We start from the raw sequence: 7,906 nt of genomic DNA, 5'->3' as shown, positions 1-7,906 counted from the left end.
TAGTAGATGTAAGTATTTAAGGGTAAAAAATTAGCCGTTAAAAATATAAAGGGAATATTCGCTAGATCTAAAATGTCCTTAGTGTATTGAATTGTTTTTTTTTTTTTTTCTACTATATACGAATAAACTATAAAAATAATAGAAAGAGATAATGCTTAACGAAAATGTGTACACCAGTTGCCATATAGTCATTCATTCAATTTAATTTTAATGATACCTATTATTTTTTGTGGCAGTCAGTTATCCCGAGAAAGAAAAGGCGACACGAGCAATTAAAATGTGTGGTTCCATGTATTGAATTCATGTGATTCATAATAACATGTGGGCTTTGTTCGTCTCAGTTGTATTTGTCGTTATTGTCCCCATCATCAATGACAATAGTTTTAGTTTCTGTAGAATCTGGTTAGTATATTTCTATAGGTTAGATATTTCAGTTCTACTATCCCCATCTTTGGCCTAGTGGTAGGAGACTTGAGTTTTCTAATGGAGACTCAAGTTCAATTCTCACTTGTGTCATATTGGGGTGGATATTGGGCAACGATGGTGACAAACCCACCGAGAGGGGTTCGATCCTGAGACGCACCCCGGTTTTCATCCGGCTGTTACTTCAGCGAGACTTCTCGTGTGGAGGCAGTACGGTTTCCGGGAGAACGCCGTAACCAAGTCTGGCAACCCAGCGCTGACCCGGTTAGGACAACGTAAGTCTGGGCAGACTTGGATAGGGCTGCCGATTAGACGGTGTGACATTGGGTCACTCAAAAGAAAGTCACCGTTCAAAAACAAAAAAAGATATTTCAGTTCTACTAAACAAATTAGTATTACTAATGGGACATCAAAAAAAAAAAAAAAACAGAAAAAGGTAAATTAAATACAGTTAGGGTCACAATGAACGTGACCAAGGGTCAACTAGCACGAGAAAGTCTAGATTTTATTGTTTTTGGGGTAATAGTTTACCAGCAAACAGTCGTCGGTAATCCATAGGCATTTTTGAGGATATGATTTTTGAAAAGATCTCATCCAGGTTTTTTAGTAGTTTGTCGATTTCTCGGTATGGAGTCATCAATTAAACTTATAAATATATACAAACTTGGTGAGTACTTCAACCCTAAAAATGGTACCTTCGTGTGTTAATATAGCAGATCGTTGGTTGGCTGTGGTTTGTGGAAACTGTTAATTCGATGTTAGCGGGTTTGTTTGAAATTAGTGTTCTTAGAATTTAAATAATCCACCATTGGCAAACAACACCCTAAAACATAGTTGGAATTGATGTGATAAGACAGCCAGATTCTCTTATTCTTGTGATTAGGACTGTAAACGAATCAAATGAACACGAACAAGCATTAAGAAATGAACATGTTAATGAACGGTTCACGAACGCTTACCGAACGAGACTTCTTGTTCGTGTTCGTTCATTAAGAAAATGAACATGTTCATGAATTGTTCATGAACACTTACCAAGCATAGACGAACACAAACAAGTGTTCATGAACATAAACGAACGTTAAATATTCATTTAAAATACAGTCTGCATTTTTCATAAAAAAGATTACAATAATCCACCAAAAGTAAATAAATACAAAACATAATTAACACAAAATTTAAGAGGTTTATCAAATTTTAACACAAACTGAAACTGAAATAATCAAATGAGAGATGTTGGCGAAGGCGTATAGTATAACTATGGTTTCAAACTTTAAAAACTAAAGCCAATAAAACAAAAATATAACATAAAAAACCTTTATATGAACGCACACAAATGAACAAAATGAGCGAACATATATAAATAAACACATTACGGAACGTTCACGAACATAAACAAACGAACGAACGCAGCCTCCGTTCTTGTTCGTTTGTTTAACTTATCAAACGAAATTTCTTGTGCGTGTTTGTTCATTTGTTTAACGAACAAACATAAACGAACTTTCCTCCAACAGTTCACGAACTGTTCACTAAACGTTTGATTTGTTTACAACCATACCTATGATTAGAGTTAGTCGCTACCGAGAGTTGGTTTCTCATGTATGCATTGTATGTCGTGTGCACACATAGAGGTAGTTATTTGTATGTGTTGGCCACGCTTAGGCATTGGGTCTCGTGGGCGCATAAATAAAGACAATTTATTATTTTAAGTGTGTTGTCTGTGTCTAGCCATTGACATATGTAAAGCTAATCTATTTTGTACGATATCGAAATTTAGTGTAGTTTATTTGTAAGATGTGAAATGATAATGTAGATTATCTGTAATATTTAAAAATGTAATGTAATTTATTTGTAAGGTGTGAAAACTTAGTATAAGTTGTTATGACCTATTGATTTATTTGTAAGGTGTGAAAACTTAGTATAAGTTGTTATGGTCTAATAATTTATTTGTAAGGTGTGAAAACTTTATATGAGTTGTCATGACCTAATAATGTGTGTTCGTGTAGTCTAGTTTATAATACAGATCACGAGGCAAAAATGACTTGTTATGACCTATTGTGTGTTTGTGTAGCCTAAACAACCCACTAACACACGATAAGACCTATCAAGGACCAATAGTGTCACGTAGATCGTAAACTGAAAACCGTACCCAAGGTCAATGATCACCAAAGAGTTACCGACAGGAAAATCTTCTGTAATCTATCATCAAACACCACCGACGGATTACTGATGGAATAAAGTAAAAAAAAAATTTACCGATGAATATAGCCACCGATAATCCATCAATATCTTAGCTAACAAGGGTAAATGCTCGCTAATTTTCACTTTCCATCCACACTAATCGGCTGATTCCATTGGCCACTGTCGAACGTCCACATCCAATTGGACCTACACCCTATATTTCGGTCACCACAGTTGCTTCTATGCCGCTTATCACACGCCGCCACCACCATCCACAAACATTGCAACCATCAATCAACACCACCACCGACTACATCTGTTGTCACCACCACCACCACCACCATAGCAGAAGCAGCGAATACCACCACCATCACGAAACCACCATAGCATACTTATTCCATTGTTTCACACCCTATTGTCCAAAAGTCACAATTAAATCGTCATTTTCTAAACGTCTTAGAATTGTCGGTCTCACCATAGCCATCGTCCAAACAATGCTCTCATGATTGATTGGGTGGAGACGTACATATTGTGGTACAACTTTCATTGTGATTAACAATTGTTCTAATTAGTTTTATCTATGTATATTGGTTCCACATCTAATATGAATGGTGTAGGCATTGTGATTTGACATTGGTTCTAGTTTGTTTTGGTTATTTGATAGATATAAGTTTCTACAAATGGCAACACAATCTTGCTAGTAACCATTGAGTATTTCAAGCCTAAATGGCAACCTCTCTCTATTTCAAATATGTCCGATTGTTGTTGAAATTGGTAGTCTCAAAAATAAGAAATTGCTTCAAAGTTAACAAGTTCTTAAAATGTTCTTACAAATTGGAGTTCAAGATGCATAATGTTCGAACAATTCTTTGTAAGTGTGGTCCAGTGATGAAAGTCAGAGGCGTCTTTGAGAATTCACGTACCCTGTTCGAGATTGAAAAAATGTGCCATTCTGTTATGTTGTTATTATTTAAAAAATATCGATTCAGTATTGGGCTTAATAAACATAATTCCAAGTGGGCTAAATTCTAAACCATAAAAATTATTTGTACATGGGCCTATATTAAAAGTGGTATGTGTTTACTATTTAAAAAAATAACATATACGTATCGGATTTTTTTTTAAATCGCATGCCCCTCGAAATCGTGGGCCTTGTGCGGAGATCCTCCCCACACACCATCAAAGCTCCCATGATGAAAGTAACTTCGTCTTCATTGTTAGTGACAAGATGGTTCCTCATGGTTGCCAGCTCTAGATTCCTATAGGATCATGCTATTCACACACGGCCAAAATTATTTTCACACCCTAAAGCGCCCCGCTATGGCCAAAGAGGGGCGCTTTGGTGTAAAGTCAACAGACAAGGTCTGAACCGGTCAGATCTTGTCTGTTGCTTTACATCAAAGCGCCCCGCTATGGCCTAAGTGGGGCGCTTTGGTTTTTTTTTTTTTTTTTTTTTTTACATTTTTGGGCAAAGCGCTCCTCTTAGGTCAAAGCGCAGCGCTTAGGGTCTTTTTTAATTTTTTTAAAATTGTTTTTAATTCACAAACGTGTCGATAATAGTCTAAATTTTACGCTTTTTCCATTATACATCATTTTTTAATATATATGGACTATACTGCAAGTTCCGGATCAAATCGGTTACGTGTGATGTCGTATTCCATTATATCGTATCATTTTGATTTGAAAGCACAAGTACTCCTATGAGTAGTTTTATGTGTATCAGCCGCCTACCGTACATGTATATGACGTATTTTTTCATAAATTGTAGTATTATGATGTATATTGTCATTTTGGGTCGTACAAGTGCGTATTGAATCTGATTGGGTCGTGTCGGTGACATTCGGTTTTTAACGTGATGTAACACATATATTGAACAAACACAAGCGTACTTTTGGATTGTAAAAGAATTAACGTCATTATTATTAAACACATTTAACTTTTCGTTCAGTAGTGGAGAGTATGTAGTTTTCGTATAGAAATTTTAGGTACGGTGACTTCTTCCCCCCAGTTAGAAATCTCAAGTTTCGCCACTAAAAGCACTTAACCATTATATAAAGTAGAAGATTTCACTAAATAATGTTTGGATCTAATACATAAATCAAATCTAAGTTGGTCAAAAGAGTTTAACCTAACAAATAACAACTTACAGTATGTGTGAAAGGAATTAAAACATGCTACTTATTTTAAGTATACTATTGTTATTAGTTAGAAACGATTTTTTTAAAATAAAATTTTACATGAACGTATCATGTTAAAAATTGTATGGACAAAATATTTTAACTTATTAAATTAAGAGATGTGATTAAAAAGGTAGAGTAGCTTCAGCATCGACAAAATATTTTCCTGACGATGTCATCGGGATAGGCCGTCGAAAAAAGTCGACTTGTCAGACAAAATTTCTTGTAGTGTCATTCATGGACCCTCACCTCTACTATCTAGCTATCATCTTACTATATTAGTCAAATATAGCTAGCACTTATATTTCAAACATATTAATTTTTCGTGTCGGCATTATAGATGAATTTTGTTTTTCAAAAAATGTTAACAAGAACTCATTTAAGCTCCGTCGGTAGTGGGGTCCATGCCATCTTTAACCAATCACACCTTTTTTTTAAAGTTTACCACTTCACCAAGTGTCTAACCATTGTCAACCCTTTTCAACATAGTTTAAACACTTATGACTGAATGACGTGGCACACTCTCATTGGTTAATTTTGAAGTTTACCACTTTCAAGTGTATAACCACTCCCTACACCCTAATGTATACTATATTTCATTGTGGCAAGTGGCATTGTGGAGCCCACAAGAACTGCTAAATGTATACTATAGCACGGATGAGACTAGTCAAAGAGTTGGAAAGGGTTGTACACGACAGTGAGATGCCTCAACAAATTAAATATTGAGATGAGACTTCACCTTTAGATATATGTGCACAAACAAATTAAATATTGTAATATTTGGACCAAAAATATAAAATTTGAACTTAAACGTAGACCAGTCACCAGTCAAAAATACGCCCAAAATGTAAAAAAAAAAAAAAAAAAAAAAAAACCAAAGCGCCGAGCTTAGGCCAAAGCGGGGCGTTTTGGAAAAAAAAAAAAAAACCAAAGCGCCTAGCTTAGGCCAAAGCGGGGCGCTTTGATGTAAAGTCAACAGACAAGGACTGAACCTGTCAGACTTTGTCTGTTGACTTTACACCAAAGCGCCCCACTTTGGCCATAGCGGGGCGCTTTGGGGTGTTTAAATAGACCAAGAGCGTGTACAAATAGACCAGGCCTTCCTATATTCCATCTTAGGACACCAAAGTTTCACTTAGTCAGATATGTACATGTATGCTTTTTTTTTTTTTTTTTTTTTGGTAGAGATTAGTATGTGTAGGAGCATAACTAAATTACTTTATGTTATTGGTGGATATGGAATATCTTATTTGAGTATGTGCAGGAGCATAATTAAATTACTTTATATTATTGGTGGATATGTAATATCTTATTTGAGTGAACGTGTAATAAGTGGCCTATTATTTTTTATATGATTGTTTCGATTCATATATATACTTTTACATATGGTAGTTATTCAGTGACAAACCTTTTTGTCATGTAGTTCTGTTGAAAGATTTGATCCTTGCGAAGAAATTTGGTTAAAAACAAGAGCTTCATAAAACCCTAGGAAAAAAATGTTAAATGGGATGAGCCTTATGATGATCATGTTCATGTTTAAAAAATAAGTTACAAGATTAATGTTGAACATAGTCTACATTCTTATACTTAATGTATTGGTAATCCGTCGTTAAACTATATATTATATTATAGAGTAAACCTTAATTTTCGTTCTTGTGGTTTGCCGGTTTTAACACTCAATGTCCAATAGTTTCAAATTGCATTTATCGTCCATTAGTTTGCTGATTCTAACAGTTTCAGTCCACCCCACTAACACTGTTAGTTTATGGTTGTTAAGTCATAATAAAAAAACTATAATGCCATTGGTGTTATTATATAAAAGATAAAAAAAATTGATTTAATCAGTCATTTATATTTATATTATGGTATATACATACATTTTTAAATATTTACATATACACACACCACCATAACTCCATTATAACCACCTTCCACCTCCGCCACCACCATAATCCACCACTGGAACTCTTGCCACCATTAACACTACCAGTCAACAATCAACATCCATAACCACTACTAACCACCAGAGTTCTACCGCTGTTCCGGCACAACAACAACAACAAAGGAAAGATGTTTTAGCCAGAAAATGGAACTAGGGTGGTTGGATCTTACCTTGATTCAGTAGATATGGAAAATTCTAGATCGATCGAAGCGATTGGGGCCTTCACCGAAACCCTAACTTGACCAGATTAACAACCTCAACCTCAGCCGCCATTGTTCACCACCATCTTTCATCACCATCACCACCATCTCAAACCACCAACACCACCTCAACCACAGTCGCCATCCACCATTCTCAACTGCCGGAGCCAACACCTTGTAGAACGATAATCAAAACGCACCATCTTTCACCTTCCACAATCCATATATGAAACCCTAACTCCCACCTTCACTACCACCGTACCATCACAACCACCCATCATCGTCTTTTACCATCCACCACCTACAACCGCCTCTACACACCATCATCTCCATCATCTTCCTAGCACCGTCATCATCATCCATCTTCGCCAATCTCCACTGACCCACTCATTCACAAACCATCTTCGGTATATATAGAGGGGGCAGGAGAGTGAAGAAAGAGAGATAGTGTGTGACGGAGAGTGAGGGGTGGGGTGTAAAAAAGATATATATATATATATATATATATATATATATATATTAATTGATTAAATCAATTTTTTATCTTTTATATAATAATACCAAGGGTATTATAGTCTTTTATAATGACTTAATAGCCCTACACTAACGGTGTTAGTTGGGTAGACTGAAATGGTTAGAATCAACAAACTATTGGATGATAAATGCCATTTTGAAACTATTAGACTTAGCCTGAAACCGAGGCTACCCCACTGTAAGTCTTCTGTTTTTTATTGTTACCGACACTTTGGACACGGGGCCGTGTCCTCATAGCATGCCCCATGCTGCAAGTGCCAGTAACTAATTTTTTTTTTGCTATTTTTCATACTTTTTACACATTTAACCTTGGTTTAGTAGGGTAACAAAAGTTCTAAAAATTATGTTTTTACTAATTTAAACCTGATAGCGTCCTGATAAAAAGAACCAATTAAGAAAATTACGAAAAACGGGCATGACACATCTTTGTAAAATTTGATTATATATACATT

This window comes from Helianthus annuus, chromosome 10 (genome assembly GCF_002127325.2).
Source record: "Helianthus annuus cultivar XRQ/B chromosome 10, HanXRQr2.0-SUNRISE, whole genome shotgun sequence".
In the NCBI taxonomy this organism is placed as follows: Eukaryota; Viridiplantae; Streptophyta; class Magnoliopsida; order Asterales; family Asteraceae; genus Helianthus; species Helianthus annuus.
This window is presented reverse-complemented; position numbering follows the sequence as displayed.